This window comes from Lutjanus erythropterus, chromosome 12 (assembly GCF_056507025.1).
Source record: "Lutjanus erythropterus isolate fLutEry1 chromosome 12, fLutEry1.hap2, whole genome shotgun sequence".
Classification (NCBI taxonomy): domain Eukaryota; kingdom Metazoa; phylum Chordata; class Actinopteri; order Lutjaniformes; family Lutjanidae; genus Lutjanus; species Lutjanus erythropterus.
The window spans coordinates 30,097,605-30,121,719 of NC_139328.1; the positions used below are offsets into that span (position 1 = coordinate 30,097,605).

General features: G+C 40.8%; 1 protein-coding gene across 1 annotated transcript in view; it reads left to right on the forward strand.

Annotated features, from left to right (window-relative positions):
- The first annotated feature begins 15,065 nt into the window (after nt 1-15,065).
- Nucleotides 15,066-24,115, forward strand: part of cdh24b (cadherin 24, type 2b) — a 241,435-nt gene continuing 232,385 nt past the window's right edge. Inside the window, exon 1 of the mRNA XM_084731957.1 lies at nt 15,066-15,382. The gene's annotated coding sequence lies outside the window, so the exon portion shown is untranslated. The remainder of the gene's footprint in view (nt 15,383-24,115) is intronic.

Below are 24,115 nucleotides of genomic sequence, written 5' to 3' on the forward strand. Positions count from 1 at the left end.
ATTGTACATACAACCAATTAATGTGCAAATCACACACATTTTGATGTGATTTTGCTGTCATGAATCCAAAAGTATTATACTTGACTACAAATCCAAAGTACTTGTACTTTATTTGAGCATTTTCAGTTTATGCAACTTTATGTCTCTACTCCACTACATCTCAGAGGTAAATATTGCTCTCTTTACTCCGCTACATTCGTCTGACAGCTTTACTTACTGAAGGATTAAGTGTTCCTTTATGGGTTGAGAAAATTGTCCCACGTCTTAAGCTAAATAAACGATTTAAAAACCCTCTTGGATTAGCAGAAAAATGCATTGTCACAAAGCTGAAAACAGGGCAGATTTCTGAGCTCGTGAAAAGTCGACTTCTCATAGGACAGCAACGCTACAAACATACGATGATCTCATAGACCATGATGCATTGCTGTAGATTAAACGACCCAACAGTATTTAAAGTTGTCATAGTGAGCTCAACCTTAAACATCTGCTGCAGTAAAATGCAACCTACACAATAATATAGCAGAAATAATAATTAAGAAACATCAGTTATAACATTAAAACACTGACAGGGACCATTTTACTGCACAATGACTTCTTTTACTTCATACTTTAAGTGTGTTTTGTTACTTATATTTAAATACTTAAGTAAAGTTTTGAATTCAAGACTTTTACATGTAGAGGAGTATTTTCACAGTGGGGTTCATATACTATCTATAATTCTTCCACCACTGTTTTTTAGATAAATAGTGAATTTGAATATTTCTGAGATGACCTTGGCATTCGTTAGACACGTGTGATTCACAGTCTGCTACAAGGGAGCCAAACTTCATTAAATACTGTAGTCATTAGCAAGCCAGAAATAAAATCATCTATTTTTATTTTCTGATACATGATGACACAAAGTGTATGATGATAGGGCTGGGGTTCAATAGCATTTCATCAAATCTAAATATAGTGCCGAATCTGCTCAGACTCTTGGCCAATTCTGAGAACACAGGAACTGGGAATGAGCCAAGTTACGTTTTGGCTTTTTGAGAAACTACACTACCGTTGAAAAGTTTGGAATCGTCTGCCACAAAAGCTGGATTTGGTACAGTCAGATGGCTGAGAAGACTACTTTTGTATGAAGGGTTTTGCAACAGTTAAACAAGAATATAAGAAATCACCAGTCATTGGTAAAAGAAATGGGAAGCTTGGCATGAAAACCTGAGCAGATTTAAACAGAAACAGGTGCCGGTTTCAGTATCAAATGCACAATACTGTCCACAACAAGCTGGAATTAACATGCGTGTTGCTTGGGAATGGATCAAATGGATCATGGATCATCGACCGAGCATACTATGGACACAGAAATCACAGTTTAAACTCATTCAGTCTCACCACAGTGTAGTCTGCTCAAAGAAAAACAGGTTCCCAAAAATATTTTGAGCCCAATTGCTCTGCTGTAGTTCAGTAATGATCTCGGGTCACTAATCCTTTTCTGGATTGAAAAACAAATTAAAAAAATCGAAGGGTGTGTGGGGGGAAATGGTTACAACAGGATTCTCCCCTGTGTGGGAACAACGAATAAATGGAGTTTTTGATCATTTAATTATTCTTCTTTTAGAGCCAAAACAAATTCAAATGTAAATAATACATTTGGTGTCTGAATTACACTGTTTTATCCGTATTAACACAGCCATTACTGAAGTAAAGAAGAAAAACATTCACATAATGGGTGATCTACAGGAGTGTGTGTGACAGAATTAATGCAGCAGCTCAGGTTGCAGCAGCTGGTTTCATTTGGATCCAGGTTGACAATATACACAGAGTCTTTAAAGCTGCGCTTATCAATATCTTCATACTAACAAGTGAAAAATATAACCAAGTGTAATGTGATTGGGATCATTCAGGTCATGTTTCCATCCAAATGTATATCGCAAATTCTAACTGAATTTTCAAGTAAATTGGCAAACAAAAATGTCAGTGAATGCTTGTTTCCATCCGATCCCGTCGTGTGATTATTAGGAATTGTGTCATCGAGATAAAGCAGTGGGTGGCGCCAGTTCTACAGCTGGAAAACCATTATACCATTTCAGAAGAGGAACACTCAACAAGATGTAATGAAAAGAGTGCCAGCTGAACCTCAAACAGTGAAAAAGCAGAAAACATGATGGAAATCTGACATTTCTGAGGAATCTATCAGATCTGTGTGGAGTGATCGTGGGTGTACTATAGAGCCATGGGTGCATCAAGGAGACTTTTGTAGTGGAGACAGCTGATGAGTCCATCTGTCCATCCATCCATCCATCAGGGGTGCTGGAGCCTGTCCCAGCTGATATTGGGCGAGAGGCGGGGTACACCCTGGACAAGTCGCCACTTCATCGCAGGGCAGCTGATCAGTCACGTCAGTTAAATGTTCACAATCTCAGAACTTCTTCAGAAAAAGTGTTTCTATCTTTGATTAAAGGCATGAACTCTTCAAATAATAAAAAACACCTAAAGCGAGCCTAAAAACTTTTTTTCTTTGCAAAATTGAGTAAATTTCTTTTTCCAGCTTTTGCTGTTTCCATCAACCTTTTCAAATGTGATACTTCAAATTGCACATAACAGTATGTTGATGGAACATGGCTTTGGAGAATTGTTATTTATCACCTGACTCTGCAGTTCCCCTCAGATCAAGCATTTCTAGCTCATTGCTTCGGTTTAACAGTCTGCAACTCAAACTTTTCACTTCACTCTTGCATCTCTCATCAGTGCTTTTTCTAGTCTCACATAACCAGACCTCCACAGCACTGTGTCAGCACTGGACAGAGGTCTGACTCCACACATGATCATTCTGCTATAGGGGGAAAAGAAACTTGTTTAAACTTTTTTTAAGCCAGTCTCAGTAGTCTTGGGTGTCACAAAGCCCAGAATGCAGTGATGAAATGTTTAGAGGGAGTATGGTGTGAACATTTTCACTTGGAGAGGCAAGCCTGAGCATTAAAATGGCTAAATCCACACAAAAGAAAAGATAACAGCTGCTAGCTTGTTTAGGCTCATAATGTTAGCGCCTCAAGAGGTAACATGTCATTTTCAGTGTAGGAGGTTGTTGTTGTTTCCCAGTGTGACAAGGACATTGAAGAAGGTAACACACAGTGGATGTCGGCTGAAATAGGTGCCCAATGGCAGGCTCATACCCACAGTGTACATCTGGTGAGTCAGACTATGCTGTTTCTGAATGCATCAGGCAGCTGTTTTCAGTGGAAAAGCTCTGATAAACCCCCTCTATGCCCAGCATGCAGGCAAGTTAGCAACTAGCTGGTGAACATAGTGGAGAATTGCAGCTTTAAAACCAGAATACCAACCCAGGATACTAAACAAAGAGCTAACAATACTGGACAAATGCCAGATGACCAGGCACGACTCCAAATAATTCCTTGTATTGTTCTGTATCTTCTTGATGTTTAAGAGGCCAGTGATTTGCTAACATGTTTGCCACAACAACTTAAACGCACAATATGTTAATTCTGCCCCTAGAGGTCTCTCTAGGGGCAGAATTAACATATTGTGCCCCTAGAGGTCTCTCTCACATTAGAACAGTAACAAAAGATGTAGAGTTGTTGGGAGTTGTTTTAAACAACCACCATAGTAGGGCTGCAACTCACAACTATTTTTTATAGTCGATCAATCAGACGATTATTTTCTCGATTAATCTATTAATATTTGTTTGTCTATACAATATCAGAAAATGGCGAAAATGTTTGACCAATGTTTTCCAAAGTCCAAGATGATGTTGTCAAATGTCTTGTTTTGTCCACAACCCAAATATATTCAATTTACAGTAATAAAGGAGTAAGGAAACCAGAAAATATTCACATTTGACAAGCTGAAAGTAGAGGATTTTGACTTTTTTTCTTAAAAAAATTCTCAAACCAATTAATTAACCAATTAATTTAATAATCGATTAATTATTGGTTAATCAGTTAATCGTTGCAGCTCTACACTATAGCTGATGAAAATCTGACATGACTCAGGCAGAAATCATATTCATGGATGAGGTAATATTAAAATCTTAACCACATTACATTTCATACTGTTTGCCAAGTTCCTTCCTCACTTTGATGTATATGATTTATTGTGTTTTACTGGAAGTTATAGCAACTAGCTAGCATGGCGTACAGGTTAAGATTTTTGGAAACATTTGGGAAATTCTAAGTATGCAACTTGATAAAATATATCATATATCTAGCATTTTAAGACATTTTAAACGGAAATATTACATACTACAGCTTTAATAAGATGAGAATATGTCTTGCGCTCTGAAACCTTGAATCTTTCCTCTTTTCTTGCTCTTTCTCATAACGAAAGAAATATTTACACAGGTTGGAGGCCACACTTCATATTGGCTGTCATTTTAAATGACAAATGTTGCCGGTAAGAGAATATGTCAGTTCTAAAAATACAATTCCTATTCATATTCTAAGCATAAAAAAGTCTCCTAGCAAATATTTTCAGGTATGTGAATGTTTGCCTTCATGCAGAAAAACAGCACTTGCCAATTGGACTCAACAATCCTACTATATGCAAATGGGACCAGCTGGGCTGCTAAAACCTGCTATATCAGACACACAGTAATGCTATTCTATGAATATTTTCCAACGGGCCTGCGTGAAGGAGCGATGTCCAGATTTAGCGTAGCAGAGCGGCTCCTTCACCTCCTTCTGCCCTTCTCCTTCTCTCAAACTGCATCTTTCTCTCTTTTGCTGATCGTTAACAGCCGTTCAAAGGCTGATATCATTCGCTAAAAGATCCTTTGCCAGTTGGATGAGTGACAGAGAAAAAAACAGGCAGGAAGAAAAGCTAAATAACAATGCATCCATATATGGTCATTTGCATTCACACAATCCCTCATGCACTCTCCCTGGCACAAAGCCCCTGTCATATTCGTACCTGGACTCCCGCCACCGCCACCACAGACACACAAACATGCAACCCACTCGATGCTGTCTGTCCGTAATAATATTTCGAGGGCAGCACTTTAAATGGCAAATGCCACGCAAAAAAATGGAAATTAAAAGGAAAGGAGGGAGCAGGAAAGGACAGGAGAGGGAAGGAGACATGAGTGAGGAGTGGAGAAAAAGAGAAGATGACAGTGCCTGAGGGAGCAAACATCACCTCCTGTCTGGCTCCCTGACAGCGAGGAGCAGACAGGTGGAGAAGGGAGGAGGATGAGCTGAGTGTGTGTGTGTTTGTGTGTATGTGTGTGCGTGCGCAGAGGTGCAGCATCTTTCCAGCTGGGAGAAGGGCATCTGTCCGTCTCCGCTCGACTTGGACTATAGCGTGCGGCAGCTGTCTGTATCTGTCTGAGTGCCGTGCTATTAGACGCTATACCTGGCCGGTGTCTCATCGTAGATCCGCAGTACCATCATGCATCTGTCCAGCCGTCTGTTATCCTCATGCTATCTGTCACTCTGCCTGTCTGTCCTCGTGTCCATCTATCTATGAAGCAAAGCTGCATGTTCCTGTTGCAGTGAGCACACTTTCTGTCTATTTGCCCACCTGCTTGCCTATCTGATGCATCCATCGCCATGCTGCCTCCCTGTCACTCTACATACCGTCACTGACTCTCTGTCTTCGCTGTGCATATGCCAGTGCGGTCTGTCTCTCCGCTCCCTGTGGATCTCATATACTGATAGATGACTGGAAGATATACTGGGATCAAAGCTTGTGGTTGCCGCAGGGAGTGCCCCCTCCTCCCTGCTTCCCAACACATGACAGTGGCCTTCAAAACACACACATGCTGTCAGGCTGCACACACATGCACTGCGCGCACACACACACACGCTGGTATGTGCACAAAATCACAACGTCTGGAAGGAGTCATGGGATTTAGTGGATAAATGAGTATGAACGCATGTGTGAACATGAATGTACGTGTGAAGATCTGTTTGATTTTTTTTATGGTTGTTTTAGCTCTCTACGGGGGTTAAGGAGCAGCTCAGCATTAGACTGTGGGCATATTGACACAGCAATTGAGATTTTAACATCACACCAGCTTCCTCTGATAGCTTTTCTGAGTTCAATAATAATTATCTCTGATACTGCCACTTACATAAATATCAGTTTTGGTACTCTAACACTGATTCACATGCGACAAAAATGATTCATCCTTCTCCCAGTTCATGGAAGCTTTTACATCTGCTGCTAGGTCTTTCCTGTTGGCACACACATAGTGATGAATTTTGAGTGTTTGTTTTTGATAAACGTTCATTTCGTATGATCAGAGATAGCCTCCGTGGCCATACAAGACGGAAGACAAGACAAGACAACGAGATCAAACACTACAAAGGATAGTGTGTGGTGTACACAGGGTATCCATAGTTACGGTGGTGGTTATCCTGATAATCCACAGACCTCGCTGTTGACAAACAGTGTACAGCATAGGTTTCTGAAGAGCTGTTGTGAAGCTCACAGTGTGGTGGCTCTGGCCGTCGCCATCTTGGCAGTGTCTGACTCGGTTAACTCCCAGCTAATCCAAAAATGGGCAAGTGAGGTGGCCGAATGAGCTACTGATGGCTACTGAGTGGCTAACCATCTGTGATGGTTCTAAACCTCCGGAAAGGGCAGCGGGTTTTGAAGCCAATTTGACATAGTGGCCAAACCCTGTAATGACAACGACACATGATGCACTGCGGCTCAAGAGCATGATTTTTTCTCATAAACCTACATAGTGAAAGAAGTGGCTCTAAAACAGTGGATAATTTTTTGGACTGTCTCGACCCCCACAGAATGACAATGTTTAATATCAGGATTTGATGCAGTTTGTCCAACACCCTATAGAAAGTCTAGAACAGCTGCTCAGTTAAATCATTTTATCCCCATTCAGGTTAGCAGAGGGCTAAACTGGAAGGTAGCCACTCAGCCAAAGGAAGTCTCTACTGTACTTACTCTATGGGCTGCTTAACATGTAAGCATATGTGAAAGATCAGCTGCAGAAGTCTGTTTCATGCGCCACTGAGCAGCCTTCATAGGAATGAATGGAGGTCTGCCTCCAACTTCGAATCCAGTACTACTTATTGCATCCATGGATGGTACCCACCTGTCACTCAAAGCAGGCAAGCTCTAAATTATGCATAACTTTAAGCCTTAAAATAATTTAAACTGGTGAGTTATATAAAAATTCAACCTCCTGTACAGTTGTCATGAATGGGGAACCTATAGAGACCAAAACCGCTCTTTGTAACAGGCTGTAAACATGTTTATTTCTGGTGTAAAGTCATTTTAATATAAGGCTCTACAGGTATTAACTCATTTTTGAAGCCAGCCTTAAGTGGCCATGCGAGGAACTTTAGCGTTTGTAGTGTTGGTTTAATTTTTCAGCCGTGGAAGTTGGCGCTTGGTCTTAATACAGTTCTAAAAAAAAAAAGAAGTTGGTGCTTGGTCTGCGGCCATGCTAGCAACTCCTTGAGGCTTAAGGCCAGGCCACACTGGTTGCTTGATCAGTGCGTGTGCATCGTGGGACCTGCTGGTATTTATTTTGGCGCCAATATTAACAGGTTAGATCAGACACAGCTTGCACGAGCAGCAGGGCTCACACACGTGTCCCGTGCGGCTGCAGCCACCCTTCATCCAGAGGTTTGGGGTCTTGCCTATACTTTCCATGTGATCATTATCATCTGGAAAATATAGGCGATTGAAGATTATCTACAGTGAAACGCAAACACAGTGAAAATGATCTATTAATAGTTATATCAGCTACATTACACCTCTCACTTCAGTTTCAGTGTCTTTATCTGTAGAATATGTCACAGACAGGAAAAAATCTGCCTGCTCTCTTTTTCTCTTTCCCTCCCTCGCACCCTTCTGGGAAAAAAATCACACTATTTTCTGGTTACAGCTCTTTTCTTCTCTTCAGAACTCTTCTGCAAGCTCAGTATAGAAAGACAGGACTTGTAGCAGTGACAGTACAGCTGAGACACGGTCTGTATGGACACCACAGGTGTGCGAGCCACAGCAGTTCAGCTAGGTAGCTGTCATGCACAGATATATGCAGCTGTGTGGCCTGAGTATTTTGCATAGCTGTACTTAGGATACTTAAATGCTAACATCAGTATACCAACATGCTCACAGTGACAGAAGATATAACATTTGCCATTGCCATCCTCTTAATTTAGCCTGTTAGCATATTAACATTTGCTAATAGCTCTAAACACACAGCTGGGGCTGATGGGAACGTCATTCATTTTGCAGGTATTTAGTCATAAACCAAAGTATTTGACAAAATCATTTTTTGACCTAATGACTTTCACTGAACAGAAAGTGAAAACTTTGTTTTGCTGATTGCTCTTCAACATTTTTCAGGTCATGGACCTCTCAGCTGATAGAGCAACCCCCTACTACATATTGCATTGAATACTTTTGGGTCTTCACTTGTTTGTGCTTACCCACATCTAGGCATCTGTATCTCACTGACTGAGACCGATTCGATACACATCTTGGTACACATTCAACAAAATAATGCACTGTAGAAACTGTAAAGATTTGGTACGATACGATTCAGCCCTGTCATGATGCAATATGATATGATGCAATGTGTGAATCTTTACATTATAATTCTATTAATGCTATACTTGAAGGGCACTGTAATTTCCAAGAAGAAATCCTCATAGCTTTATTAAATCCAGATATAGTAGAGACAGAGAGGGGGACATCACGGTGGTGTTAACATCTTATTAGGAATGTCATTTGTAAATGAGATACTGTAGCCTGAATGAGAATCTGTGAACAACTTTTAAAAGTGTTTAAAATGTATTTTTGCAGTAAGATGATATGCTACTGTTTCATATGAAGAGTGCTGTGGTTTTGCTTGAATTTGACCGTGCAGAGGAAGTGGGGTGTGGAGGAACAGTGATGTTACGTGTTGTCTGCTCTCTCTCTCTGACATGACATCTCTGTGGGCTGGGAGACTTGTGGCTCTGTACATTGCTGTCTGACATGTTTTGCATTAATGATTTGCAGCAGTGTTTCTCATCTTGTAAAACCCAAAGAGAAATTGGTGCAGGCAGAGGCAGGGGAGAGAGAGGAAATGGAAGAAAATTACAGCGGCAGTTCCTCGGTGGCAAAAATGAAATATCCTAAAGAGATGTATCAATATGCTAGTGCTGCATCGATTCATGTTCAACTTTTTACTGATACAGGCTGTCTAAATTGATGCACTCACATCTTATACATTAAAGGCTGGTGCATCGGATGCATCTGTTGCATCAGTTACACCCCTACCCACAGCTGATAAACCAGCACCATGGCTAATGTTGGGTCGCACCATTTGCATTTTCGCTGGTGGTTTCTGTGCTGGAGGATAGGCCTACGTCCATGTCTCTGGCTCAGAAAGTTACAAAACAATTCATTATGGCTCACAAAAGTGTCTGGAGGCTACACTTGTAATAATAACTCAGCTAATTGACCAATGTGTTTCAATAAAACAAAGCTAATTAGTTTGCTGTTATGGATAGAGTAGGTGCCACACACTGATTTAGATGGTTAGGCAGCATTTGCCATAATTATTATTTGGGGGCACCCCTCCCAGGAGCTCTGAGGACGCCCCTAGGGATCACAAACCCCCTGTTGAAGACCCATGCTCGAGTGGAAAAGTCAGGAGATCACCAAAGTTCATTAAGATTCATCCCCTGAGGACGCTGAGTCTGTAGCACATTTCATGGCAATTGATCCAATAGCTGTCAAGACATTTCACTCTGAATAATAAATGTCAACCTCATGGTAGCAATGGAAGAAAAGTCAGAGGCTCACTAAAGTCATTAGGATCCATCCTCTGGGGCCAGGATTTCAAAACTAGTCATCTAAATCAGAATGATCCATTTTTTGGCACCTCAGATAAAACCGATCTTGCAGTTTTATCTTGAGTTTCCAAAGAATTTTCAGATAGGATCGTTCTGATCCAGATACTGCAAGATCAAGATTACAGAATCTGGATTCGCAGTCCTGGTCACAGTAACATTTCATGAAAATGTTTGGAGATGCATTATTAATTAAAAAATATTAAAACTGTAAAACAGAACTGTTTTGTCAGCATAGTCCTGTTTTTATTGATCAAAAGAACACAATTAAATAATAGTTCACAAGAGTGTCTCTCACTGAGCTGGTCTGTCTGGTTGAAGTACTGCCACTGGTAGATCAGAGTCATCTACTAGGGGTTACTTTAATATGCGAGAAATGAACTAAATAATAATTGAGAATGAGAAATAAATTCATGTCGATTTAGTTAACAGGTCATATTGTTTTTATTTCCTAAAAAAAAATGCTTTATAAAAGGCGTACTGCAGATATAAATCTTAAATTTTGCAGATTTTCTGGAAAGAGTGTTACTTTTCATAAACTAAATTCCATTCACATCCATTCTGTTATGAAAGTGGCAGAAATCTGGACATGGGTTCCTCAAAACCTGAGCAAATAAAAGCCTATCCGAATGGCGAGATACCACAAGGGGTCAGTGAGAAAACATGTTTCTTTTTTGTAATGTTGTTTTAAGTGAACTGACCCTTTTAACCTGAATAACACTTTTTTTCTAGATCATAAACTGTACAGCAAAGAAAGAACTGGCCTGACACAGACACAGGCTGAATTTGCAGCACACTAAACCTTCCAGCTTTGTGTGGCACAAGTTGTCTCTTTACACAGCTCCTAAAAGCCTAAAAGCGTGTTTTCTGGTGCTGTGTACAGTACATCCAGCCTGGTTGCGCTGCCTGGCCAGCATGACTTTGCCTGCCAAACACATGTATGGCAAAACTGACTCTCCAGGCTGCAGCAAAGTGCGGCACATCCAGGCAGACGTGCTCTCTGGCCGGGGGAAGAGGAGAGGGAGAAGCCCGCACAAAGGCTCATACACACACACACACACACACACACACACACACACACACAGATGTATACAGTCAATTTAATAATGTACACACCGGCTCCGTTGTTCAATAATAAAGAGAGCAAAACAGGCAAGTACACACTGCTCCCCTCTTTTTCTCTTGCTTCCTCCCTCTCTCTCTTCCTCTCTCTTCCACACACACACACACACACATGCACACGCACACACACACACACATCCAGAGTCCCTGGTGGATAAATCAGTCCTTTCATGCTCTGTCGTCTGCTTGGCCCTGTTCTACTGTGTTTCTATAATAGAGAAGGAGCAGTCCCTCTCTTTTACTATTCCAATGGTCACACATACGTCCCCCCTCCCTCTCTCTCTCTGTTCTTCAAAGGGCTTCTGGTGGAGTCAATCTACAAGTACACTGTAGACTGAAGATAGGGGACTTACAGCATGTGTAATGACTGAGGAGGATAGATCAGCCTAATGAAATGTGTGTGCGGGGACGTGTGTGGAGATGGCGAGGTATAATTTGCTCTTAAGTGATAAGGATGGAGGTAATAGCTTTTTGAAATAGGACCACAACGATGATAAAGATGGTCTGATTAACAGGAATATAATAATGTTATCGTCGCCCGGTAATCAGGTGATGGCTCAGAGTTGATAATGATGGTGTTAATGATGATGATGGTGGCCCTGTTGAAAAGGGATCTGTCAAAAGGGACAAGATTTCTATGCAATACCAAGGTTTCAACAAAAGTGTGATTTTGATTCATTGAGGAATGTGTATTATTATGCCATTTACAATTTTTATGACATTTTAAATTGTGCACTGTGTATGTCCATGTCAAAAATGGGGGTCCCAAATGTAAAAGCCTTGTTCTGTTCAAAATACTTACCTTTAAATATTGTGGTAATGGAATAATGATAACAGAGAGATTAAAAGTTGAAGAGATTAAAAGTTCCCAAAACTATAGGAAGAGGTCACTGTATGATAATTAATAATGACATATACAACACATGACTACAGGAACAGTCATAATTCAACAGAACAGTTTTTAAAAAGAACTTTGGTACCACTTTCCCCTTTATAAAGTGTTTATTATTTTAAATGCATTGCTTAATTAATGACTAATGAGTTACTATAACTTTGTTGTAAAAGTGTGATTTTTTTTTTTGAGGAATCTTCAGATGCATTTAAGATGTCATGTGGAATTTATACCATATTCTAAATTGTACACGTTTACATCCATGTCTCCATCAGTGTGTCCTGACAAAACAGGATCCCACATGTACAAGCATTGTTCCATAGCCCTAGAACTGCTCTAATATGGTCAAAAACCTTATTGTTAAATATTGTGGTAATGAATCAAAGATAGCAGAGACATTTAAAGTTCCCGAAACTATACGAGGAGGTCACTATATGGTAACTAATCATGATGATAACACATCACCACAAATATAACTTTCCAATAAAACTCCTCCTATTAAAGGGTTTATTCTTTTAAACCCATTGCTTAATTAATGGATAATAAATGATTTACTAAAGCTTTATAGCTGCTCAATAAAATATTTAAAAGTATTGGATTATCAGAGAATGAAATACTGCAGGAAGAAAATTTTTAAAAAGCAACTCTTGGTACCATTTTCTAGCAGAACCCCCTTTTTAAAGGGTTTACTCTTTAAAACCCATTGCTTAATTAAAATATAATGAATGATTACTAAAGCTTTATAGCTGATTAATAAGACATTAACAAGTATTGGGTTATCAGACAATGAGGTAGTGTAGTAAGAAAACTTTTAAAAGAATATTTGAGACCACTTTTTAATACAACCCCGCTTTCTAAAGTGTTTATAAGCTGAAAGAAATAATATTTAATGTTAATAAATCTATATATTAGTAACTCTAAGAAGATAAGAAACACATGCATTTTTAGTCAAAAGCCATGCAACCCAAAATTCACCAACTTATCTTACTAAGCAGTGATAGATGCCACTGTTTTTAAGTTCTCATCAATACATTTTTGTTGGCCTCTTATGTAAAAACGTGAATTTAAATTTTAATATTATCTCGTCCATGAACACGATTTCTGCCTGAGTCATGACAGGCAGATTTGGTTAAAAGTGACGAAAACAACTCCCTTGATCCCACATTACTTTGTGGCATCATCAAACTACATCTTTTACTGTTTTAATATGAGAGAATTTAAATGCGTTTAATGCCACTTAACACATCCTTCTGTAACTGTTACACTTGTGTCGTCCACTTTTCCTATGAATTGTGATTTGATGCTTCCTGAAGCACTGGTTACAGTAAAAAAAAAAAAAGAGTTAGACTTCTTGGCTCGTTAAAGAAACCGGCGGCCAACACTGCAGTACAATACAGCCTTAGATTTGTCATATTCTAGCCACTTCCTGCTTCCATTTACTTTACTTTTAGTTTTTCCTCACCACTGTTGGCTTAGTGCTTGCTCTTGGCAGGAACGACTGGGTCTCTATAAATTGGCTAATATTATAAAGAGTACATTGTAGACCTGCTCTATATGAAAAAGTGCTCTGAGATTTCTGTTCTGATTTGGTGCTATACAAATAAAATTGACTTGAATGCACAATATGTAAGTTCTGCCACATCATGAAGTGGTGTAGGGTCACTGGGGGTCTTTTTTTCATCTTTAAACAGTCATCATATGAAGAAAATCTATCTGACATGACTCAGGCAGAAATCATGTTCACGCATGAGGTCATATCAAAGTTTATTCATGTTACATTTAGTCATGGGCCCCCTTACTCCCTGGTGTATCTGACATCCCTCCTTCCCTTGAAGTTATGGCAACTAGAAACTAGCTAGTAATGGAATTGCATAAATTATAGACTTCTCTGCGTTTAAAGATTGTTGGAAACAATTCGCGCAATTTTATACATTTTAATATATAAATGTTACATATCATAGCTTTAACTTTACTCCTAAACTTTCATTGCCGTTTCTTCAGTCCGTCTTTTGTGTATCTGTTTTTTCAATAAGGATCATGCTCGCAGTTTGAGCAGGCTTAGTAAACGTATACTTTGGTAGCCCTGACATTTCGGTAGTTAAGTGGAAATGAGCACTGTTCGCTGTTTTCATAGAATATTGTGCTTAAAGGTGGAACTGTAACACTGTGTTGGTCAGGGCTCACAGTATGTAGATAAAACTACATGGAATATTTAGTGGTGACAGAATAACTTTTTGTGGCCATGGGGTCAATGTCAAACTCTGCTAACACTTCAATCTTCAATTTTTAAACACACAATATGTAAAATCTGTTACTGCGAGTTTCTTTCACATTAAAACAACAACAAAAGACAGTCTGATGACACTATGAAGTGGCGTGCGATCATAGTGACTCAGGGACAAATCATGCTCATAGACGAGGCGATATTAAAGTTTTATTCATTTTGCAAATAGTCATGTTCGCTGACTCCCTTCCTCACTCTCTGATGTATCCTGTGTTTTCCCGGAAGTTATAGCAACTAGCTAGCAACGATTAGTAGGAAATGCACTGTAACCTTAAATAAATTACGGATTTCTCTGCATTTAAACATTGTTGGAAACATTTGGGATAACGCAAGCACAAACCTCAACAAATACGTAACATATATTTAGCATTTTTAGACATTTAAATGTAGAAACACCACATATTATAGCTTTAAAGCATCAGTATACTATTTATTTTATTTTTTTTTATAAATGTTTTACACTGTAGTATTACCAGTGTTGCTGTAGCACCTTGCAGTATACTGTATGTCCTCATATAGTGGCCTCTTTTTAGCAGGTGTATTAATAAATACTCATGGGGCATTTCAATGTCTAAATAACACGGCAACCTAAAGCTGTGTAATGTTGTTGTTCCTATCCTATAAATATCTTATAACTGATCTGTGTAGCATTACTGTACTATTCATTAACCATTCATTAAGGCATAGTTACAACATATAAACCCTTAATAAAAGGCACTTTATTAGAAAGTGGTGCTTAACTTTTTTCTCTAATAAAGACAAGACTGCCTCAAAGTAAGTTCTTATTGAATTAGTGTAAGAAAATGTACTGAATACACAGGAAACCTCACCACATGAATATTATGGTAATTAGAATGCGTATTGATTTTCGGATGCCATGATGATGGTGATGAAGAGGATGGTGGTGGTGGTGGCGGTTGAGGGGGTGGTGGTGATTATGAGTGATGATGGACATAATGCCAATAATAGGCTAATCACTTCCGAGAGAAAGAGCCGGGATGAAGAGATCAAGAGAGGAAAAAGGGACAAAACCGAGAAATTAGAGGTGGTGGAAACGTGCTGAGAGATTTTCAAGAGTCACGTTATTATTGAAGAGAGAGAAGGAGAGGGAGAGAGGAGAGAGGGGAGACAGAGAGGAGAGAGGAGAGAGAGGAGCGATAACAGCGTTTGTCCTTCTTGGACTCAGTTTTGTGACCGGCTGACGGGCAGAACGGGCGACGGACGGAAGAAACTTGAGAGAATCACACCGAGACACGACATCCAGAGGTAAATTCACACTCAATTTGACTGAAGCCAGATAATCCTGTCATTGTGAGCGTGTGTGATTTTTTTTTTTTTCGCACGGCGGTCAGGCTGACTGAAGATCAGACCTAGTTTCCCCTCGCTTGGTATTTGGGAATTGCGTTTGTCTCTGCCTTCCTGCTCTTTGGCACCGCTGCTTGGCATCCACCAGGTCGCATTTTTAAATTGCAATCACGGTACGTGACTCTTAAAATACTTGTATGTCAATTTGTGGTTTGCTTTAATTTCTTGAGCGAGATATTTTCATGTGGTTTATTCTCACCGCGGACCGACTCCGTGCGTATTTGCGAGATCCTGAAGGGTTTTTAAAGGATTTTTATCCTTATAAAAGTACATCCCTTAAAGCTTCGTGTGAAATGACCTGTGAGTTGTAGTTATTACACACGAATAAATATTACATAATGGACGACACTGAACATATAGTCCTAATTGGGCGCCTGCTTGGTCAAAGAGATTGAGGACCTGTCCGCTGGCGCACTCATATGTGCTTTTATGTGAGGGAATTTCAGCGCCATAATAACTGCTGTATACATTGATTGATTCTTTTATTGATCCGTGAATCGATTCCACTAGATTCATAGCCCGTGCTTTCTTCCGATCACAAGGTGAGAAGAGGAAGGGGGCTGTCACTTTTTGTGCAAATTGGACCGGCGCAATATTTTTACGCGTGCGAGCCCGATTCCTAACAGACGGCGTGCGTGTGCGCACTCCCCGTCTGTCTGCGCGCAGCAGTTACCGAAGGACGGCGGTGGGGGGGCAGCGACTGACAGACTGTCACATAGCGAGCACCGACACCCCGGGGCAAATATTTTACCTGCAAGCCCTCCGTATGCGCAATTTCTCCGCGGTTCAGCGCGTCTCTAATGAGGTTGATCGGCTCCGAGTCGCTTCAAAACCCAGGCTTAATTGCGTCCATTTATTACGCGACCCTATAAGTCGGTGATGATAATAAGTATTTGGCCTCACATCCACGGGTGTCGGTGATGCGCTTATGCTTGTGCAAAAAAAATAATAATAATAAAAAAAAAAAGAAGCTCCCATTCTTTTTCACGCCGTGCACAAATGTAATAATGTTTGTGTTTGTGTGAAAGCATCCATTGCCCTTCTGGGAAATACATTTGCTTAGATTTATGACCTGCCTCCTCAGGTTATATCGATTATTGTAGCCTGCTGTGTACTATATTTTTGTAAGAGCAAGAAAAGTGGGTCTGCCATATCTATATATAATTTCTTGATGTTGTAGAGAGCACAGCCGGGTTTTGATACAGTCATCTTTGGAGCTGGGTCAATTCTCAAGTGGAAAATCTCTTGCTCTTATAGCCCCTTGTTGAACATATACATAAAAACTAGTGCGATACATGAATGGCTCTCTAATGCACACACACACACACACACACACACATGATGGGCCTTAAGCGACTGTAATGGCTCTGATCAGTGTGAGACATGTTTATGTATGTGGAAAGCTCATGTATTATACATGAGTGTGGCACCAGGGTTTATGGGTACAATCAGTTTAATGTGTGTGAAAATCATGACTATATATTTGTTTATGTGCCTCTGTGTATTTGTGCATATCTCTGTGTGTAGCTGCACTATCTTTGATTACACGAGCACTTTTCTGCAATCTTTTCCGGACCAGCCGTGGCATCGCAAGGTTCTTTTTCTTCCTTGGGAGAAATGAGGACGAGGCGGACGACTAGTGATTGGGCACGCACTCCCTCCTCTTCTAATGTGGTTAAGAGAGCGAGCGCGGCAATCTGTGTGTCAGCATTTGGTTAGTAATTGTTTACACCAGATAGCTCTTGCATTTACCCAGATGGGGACCGCAAAGAGCGATAGGGAGAGATGCGAGAGAGAGGGAGAGGTTGGGAGACATCAAGGGAGGAGAGGAGGGGCAGTTAGATTGGAGGAAGATGGAGTAGATGAAAGGTGGACAGAGGTAGGGGTGGGGCAGAACATGAGGGGAGATTAGAAGAAAGACTGGAAAATGAGTGGGGAGGAAGGAGGAAGGGAGGGGTGGTGGGAAACAGACAGGTCGCACTGAGTCAGTGACTTATGCCGGCGATAAAAGTGCCTCAAGAATAGAAGCTGGAAAGAGAGGGGCTGTAGTTGTGACAAGCGAGGGACACACCAAATCCCATTAGCGGACATTACTGTGTATTATGGCCGACAGTAGAGGAAGGAGTTCAAGATAGATGGCGGGATACTGAGAGAGAAGAGAAGACGGAGCATCACTGGCAGAAACCACCAAGGACACATAAAAAAAGGTGTATGTGCTCAGGAAAGAAACTAGAGATTTCGAGGATGCGCTGGGGAGAGGAATTTGAATTCAGGTCTTGAATGAAGAGTTTCTTTAACCATTTCCCCCTTGTTGCCTCTCTTGCCTGGAGTGCCTTGTAAAGTTTTGCCAGGGAGACAGATTACTTACTAATTACGTTCCAGAGACTCCACTGGCTGACTTTCTTCTAAAGACTCAATCAAACTCCATCAATGACGTGCCCCCGCAGACGTTACAGACGTTTCTAAACATGCTGATCACCCTTCTATGGTGAACAGTGATGGCTTCACATTCGGCCCCCCCTATGGGAGACACACGCTGGGAACATGGTAAACGATCAGTGAGCCTCTATTTCCTTTTGATTCCCTCCTAATGAGAATGGGAGAGCCCCCCAAGATGCACACCCACGGGGGCTTTTCTGTTCCGGCGGAGTGTGTGGCAGTCGACGGACGCGTACCATTCATTAACTGACAATTCAGTGAAATGAATCAGACAACATGGCCTCCCAGGGATCCTCGTGGAGAACAAGGAAATAAATGCTTAGTGCTCAAGACATGAACATTCCCTAGGGCCCTTGCGAACAGAGATAATGTAATGGCAGAATTCCCTTTCCGATTGTTTCAAACGGGAAAGGAAACAAGGAGCTTCCAGGATCTAATGTTGCCTCAGATCCTGCTTGTTACTCCCCTCTTCTTGCTTTCCAGGCACGGGGAAAATGGAATGAGCTGTCTAAAACCTTCGCCAGAGTACTTTCCCTCTGGTGTCAGTCTTTTGAGGGGGGAGTGAAAAGCCTGTGACTCTGCAGTGACTTTGCGCGGAACCAAATCTCAACTATATCATCTCCAATTACCTACTCAAGGCAAGTGACTGAGGAGCAATTTTTCATCCATATGTGATGCTCCCTTTTAACTCTGAATAGATAGATGTGAGGGATGATGTGCTATACCTTCCCTCGGTGCCCTTCTGATGGTGATCATGCATCAAAGGAGGTGAAGACACATGATTGCTGATGCTGAGTTTTTAAGACGGCGGGGAGTTCGCCAAGGGTTTCGCAACAAGCATCTCTCAGGAAAAGTGCGGAGCTTAGATGAACATCCTTCACGCTTTTCACCCGTCACTCCACCCCCCCCCCCCCAAGTGCGGTGTCCCCAGCCTCTTCCGATGGCAGCGCCACGTCCCAGGCGTCCCCAGACTGAGGTTAGAGCCGGACACGCTGACCCCAGCCTGGGCAACGCTATGTCGAGACATTCTCTCCCTGGTGGTGTTTGGAGGGAGGGAGGGAGGGAGGGCGGTCATTTAGAGAAAATGGCAATGTCTAGCGGTGCAGTGTTTTTCCTCTGTGGAGGCCTGTGGGATGGTGCTGCAGAGTCTGTCACGGTCTGATTGTTCTCAGACCAACATCGCTGTTTACTTGCGTGCACAGGATAATGCAGGCAGGTGCGGACGGATGTATGCATGATCAAAGAGGAAACACGCTTGTGTGTGACTTAGAAAAGTCATACATAATCATTGTCTTCAAACGTTCTCAGAATTGTACATGCAGACACACGTTATTCTGATTTTCCTCAATTTTCTCCCTTCGACAAGAATTGAAAGTATGGAGGCGCATTCTCTTTCTGCTATCAGCAGGGGGTCTGTATTACTGCCGGGGTGGACTGAATTTCAGAGTGGGATGTTAGATTGGTGGAGGCAACTCCCAGCTCAGTTGTGGATGGCTGTTTGGATGGGTGGAATGAAGGAGGACTCTAGCGAAAAAAAGTACGGCAGCTCGCTCCACTGGAGACATTATTATACAGAAAGACGGGAGGCTGCTCCGGGCTGAATGTGTGTGTCGGGGTGTGTGTGTGTGTGTGTTTTTCTGTGTATTTACATTTATACCTTACTGTGTAGAAATGAGAGAGAAAGGGGGCACGAGAGACAGACACTGACAGAATGAGAAAGCTTACATGGCTGTTGGTTGTATGTGTGTGAGATGGGTGTAGACTTGCTGCCACTGGCTGAAGTATTGGAGTGGAGAGCTAAAACAAATCTTTTTTTCTAGTTATTTCTCATGAAAAGTTGAATTTGAGCCAGAAATGGAGTGCTGGGTAACAATGCTGAACATTTCCTTGTGTTATTGTCAAATCTTATTGGAGAGATTTCAATGTTGGCACGTGTCAGGTGCAGAAATATCAAGTGTATGTACAAGGAAGAAGAGCACTATATAAATGGTTAGATTCCCAAGGTCCCTGACCACAAATCCTCAGAAAAGAATGAATTTAAAACCAGTGTTGGGTAGTAGAGATTACAGTTTGTCTCACAGTTTGATGGAGGGTGAGATTAGACCTGGGCACTAAGACAATAGGCATGTGGATTGCGTTAAATGCAAACTGCCATGAAAGCGCATAACAAATATGCCCTGGCTTATACACAGCCTATCATATCCCTCGATAGTGGATCGTGCTACGATTGACATGCATGCAGCCAATCATGTAACAGGTGTGCCATTTAATTGCACCACTGACATGTGACACTACTACAGAAACAGCGTGGAGGCATGAAAATGAGCGCAGTTGGTGAGAAAATTTTTAATAAAAAAGGACAGGTCATCTCGCTACTGTAGCAGTTTATATTTTTTAAGGTGATTAAATTTCTTAGCTGTGCACCTTGATAAATGAAGTGATTATAATCAACCATTCCCCCCCTGGTCTTTAGTAAAAAATATGCAATTAAAATTATCAATAATTATTGATAGACTAAAATGAAACATATCATGATACATTTTTCAGCTATATCACCCAGCCTTAGGTGTTTCTTTTCACTGCTTTCAGAGGACAGGCTTCTTTGGGACGTGTTAGCTTGTGGGCAAGTGTAAGGAGACAGTTAACCTCCAGTGTAAGAGAAGACATCCACTTCCCAGTAATTCATAAGTCTTTTACTGATTTGTTGTATTTTCTTAGCCACTAGCTATCCATGCTATAGCTTCCTCTGCATTTGGGAAGCCTTCATTTAGCATAAGTTGGCCCCAGTCAGTCAACAGGGCTAAGCTACCATGAGCTAATGTGTTTTTACACATTACATGCAGAATAGTTGACGTGTGAACGTGGCAGGTTTTGGGTTGTTGATCGAGCAGATAGCTAACGTGATGAGTCATGTAATAGATTTATTTTGCATTTGAGTAATGTACTTGATGCCTTCACATGGATATAGGAAATTGTGTACACAATATGTCTGTCGTTCAAATCCTGAAAACACTCCTGTTAGCCAATGGCAACATGGATGCTAAAACTGTTAGCGTCTGGAGGCCGCTGAGGCTAACAGTTTATCAAGTTAGCAAGCAGGTAACATAATGCAGGAAATCCAGAAGCTTAATGAAAAGTTATGCCTTTGGGAGTGTCCCCATTTTCCTCAGACATATTAAAAAATATTTAAAAAAACTGTACAACTAAAATTACAATAGTCTTTATTAACTTACCATCCACTAAAAATTACTTTCATGGCCTCTGCCATTTCTGCAAATGTCAACAAGCACGTCACCTCGCATGAACTCAGAAATTTACACTTTTGAGGTTGTTAATAAACCACAAGAGCGGGTGTTCATATGGACTCCACTCATAAACACATTAAACACAACAACATCTGAAGACTGTAACTTCTTCATTGAGTAATTGACTACATTTTCTAAGTAACTTGCCCAACACTGCTTACATCAACCAGTAACAAAAGCTGTAGTTTCATAGTGTTGTGAAATAACGTAGGGTCATGGGAGTTGTCTTCAGTGTTAAACAGTCACTATAGCTAATGAAAGTCTGTCTGACATGACTCAGGCAGAAATTGTGTTCAGCCAAGGTCCCTGCACCTCTATTAGATTTTTTATATCTTGGAATGTGAAAGGTTTGGGACATCATTTGAAAAGATCCAAGGTTTTGTCACACTTCAAACACTTAAAAGCAGACATAGCTTTCATTCAGGAAACACATATGTGCCTCGAAGTTCACTTCAGATTACATAAATCATAGATAAATCAAGTGTTTCACTCCACTTTTAATTCCAAGGCCAGGAGTGTGGCTGTAGGACACAATGTATTCCCTCTGACCTTAATGGCAGGTATTTAATTGTTACAGGTTTGCGGTTCAGACACCAGTATTTCTTGTGAATGTGTATGTCACAACTTTTGATGATACTATGTAACTGCTAAGTTACTTTCCCTGTCTGAATCTTAATTTTTGGAGGTGATCTTAACTGTGTCATGGATCCACAATTAGACTTTTCCAACCCCAGGACAACATGTCCCTCAGGGATGCTGAGGTCATTTACTTCATGTTACAGAACAGCTGCGCCAACCCATCATGATTCTGTAACCCACATGCAAAAGAATTCTTTTTCTTTTTTTTTCAAATGTACTCCTGTATTGACTGCTTTTTTGTTGATGGCGAACTCTTAATATAACTATATTGTCTCATTCAAATGTTTTTTTTATGTTGGTTTGGTGGGTTGGGTGATGGAATAGTGATATTCCTGTATTTCTAACAAAAAATCTGTAAAGTTTTATTGGGAAAAGACATAATGCTTGTGGAAGAGCTAATATTTAAGTTTTATTGTTGTTACATTTAGTCATGTTCACTGGCGTCCACCTCACTCTCTGACATCTCCAACATATCTTGCGTCTTCCTGAAAGTTACTAGCAGCTAATGAGAAATTTACTGGTACTTTGAATAAATTATGTATTTCTCTGAGTTTAAGCATGTTGGAAATATTTGGGATCATGGAAGTAAGGAACTCAACAAAATACATAACTTTTTTTTAGACTTTCTAGACAGAAATGTTACATATTGCAGCTTTAATCCTCGAGCAGACAGGACTCAAATATATATCGGTTGACTTATTGACTTTCTGTCCTCTGCATCAGGACAGCAGATAAAGTCCTTCCCTTATAACTCAAGCCAGGTCAAACCTTTTTTTAAAATGTTGGATTTTGGCAATTTTTATTTTTTTATTTTTGTATGGAGATCTATCTAGAAAACAAGCCTGCAAACAGCATTCCTTTAAATCATGAGTCATGGTTGTGGGAGGACTAAGGTGTACAAGTGAAGAACAGATCAAAGAACAGGAGTATCAGTCACACAGCCCAGCTTGCATTACTTAGGCCTGCGTGTACAAGGATAATGAAGGTGGAATCTAGAACTGGGGGGGTCAAATCTCACTTCACTGCAGCGAAATGGAGGAGGCTACAATTAGCACTTCAGAAATCAGAAATCATAATATTCACTGTCAAATTAGATTTCCTCTATTCAGACCTCGCATTGAAGTAATTCGTTTTGGTGGAAATCTTTTTAAAGAGTTTTCAATTTGACAGCTTTCATTGGCTTTTCATGTACTTGTCCCTATTTCTCAATTCATGAGCACACGTGAAATTGAAAGCACTAAACTGCAGCTACTTAAATAATTTCACCGTGGTTTAACACAATTTAGGAAGACTTTAATAAGCTTTGCAACAAAAGGTGCCAATGACTGTAACCGGCGTTTTGGAATTAAATTTATCATACTCAGGAAATTAACTATTTTTCTGAACAATTGCTTTTGAATAGAAAAATTTGCTTGAGCAGGAGGTAGCTCATTTCTTTGTGTTATTTATCACTCGAGAGTTTTGGCTCATCTTTATCACGCCTGCCAAGTATTTCTGGGAAAAACACACGCACACACACACACACACACACACACACACACACACACACACACACACACACACACACACACAGCGTGTGCCTGAGGTAAGAGTGACTGTGTAGGTGTTTGCTTGGGCTGGTGGTAATGTGCATCTGCATGGCTGCATGTATCACATCAGCTGCAGACGTATGTGTGTGTGTCTTTCTCTGTGCATGTGTGTGTGGCCATGACAGAAAGAAACCTACAGTATAAGCTGCCACCCCTGACATAGGACTCCTGCAGGAATTGAGTAAATCCTATTGTAAATTTGCCTACTCCATGAAGATAATTGGCTTATTCCTGTGTTAAATAGCCGGTCCTACAGGACACTGACTGGGCTTAGCATGCTCCGTGTAGACAGTGTGTCTGTTCCTCTGCTTCTAAGGGACTCAGAGGCACATTACATACTGAATTACTGTATGACAATGATGAACTGATAGCTGCAGTGCGTAGCCCTGAGCTCCTGTACTGGGACTGACACGCACAAGAGTCTGCAAGGGCACGAGTTCGATTCCCACAAGGTGCCCCTGTTATACGCCTCTTCCTGCTTGATGTATGAAAAGTAGTTACACAGACAGGCTAGTTTAGGAACAATCTTCAGACTTCAGAGCTACAATTCTCATGCCTCGTAAAGCCCTCAATTTCTGGTTTTCACACTCAAGTCTATACGACAGTTTCGGGCTTCTATTGAGCTTGGATGTGGAGAAAGTGTTGCTTAGCCTTACCTAAAT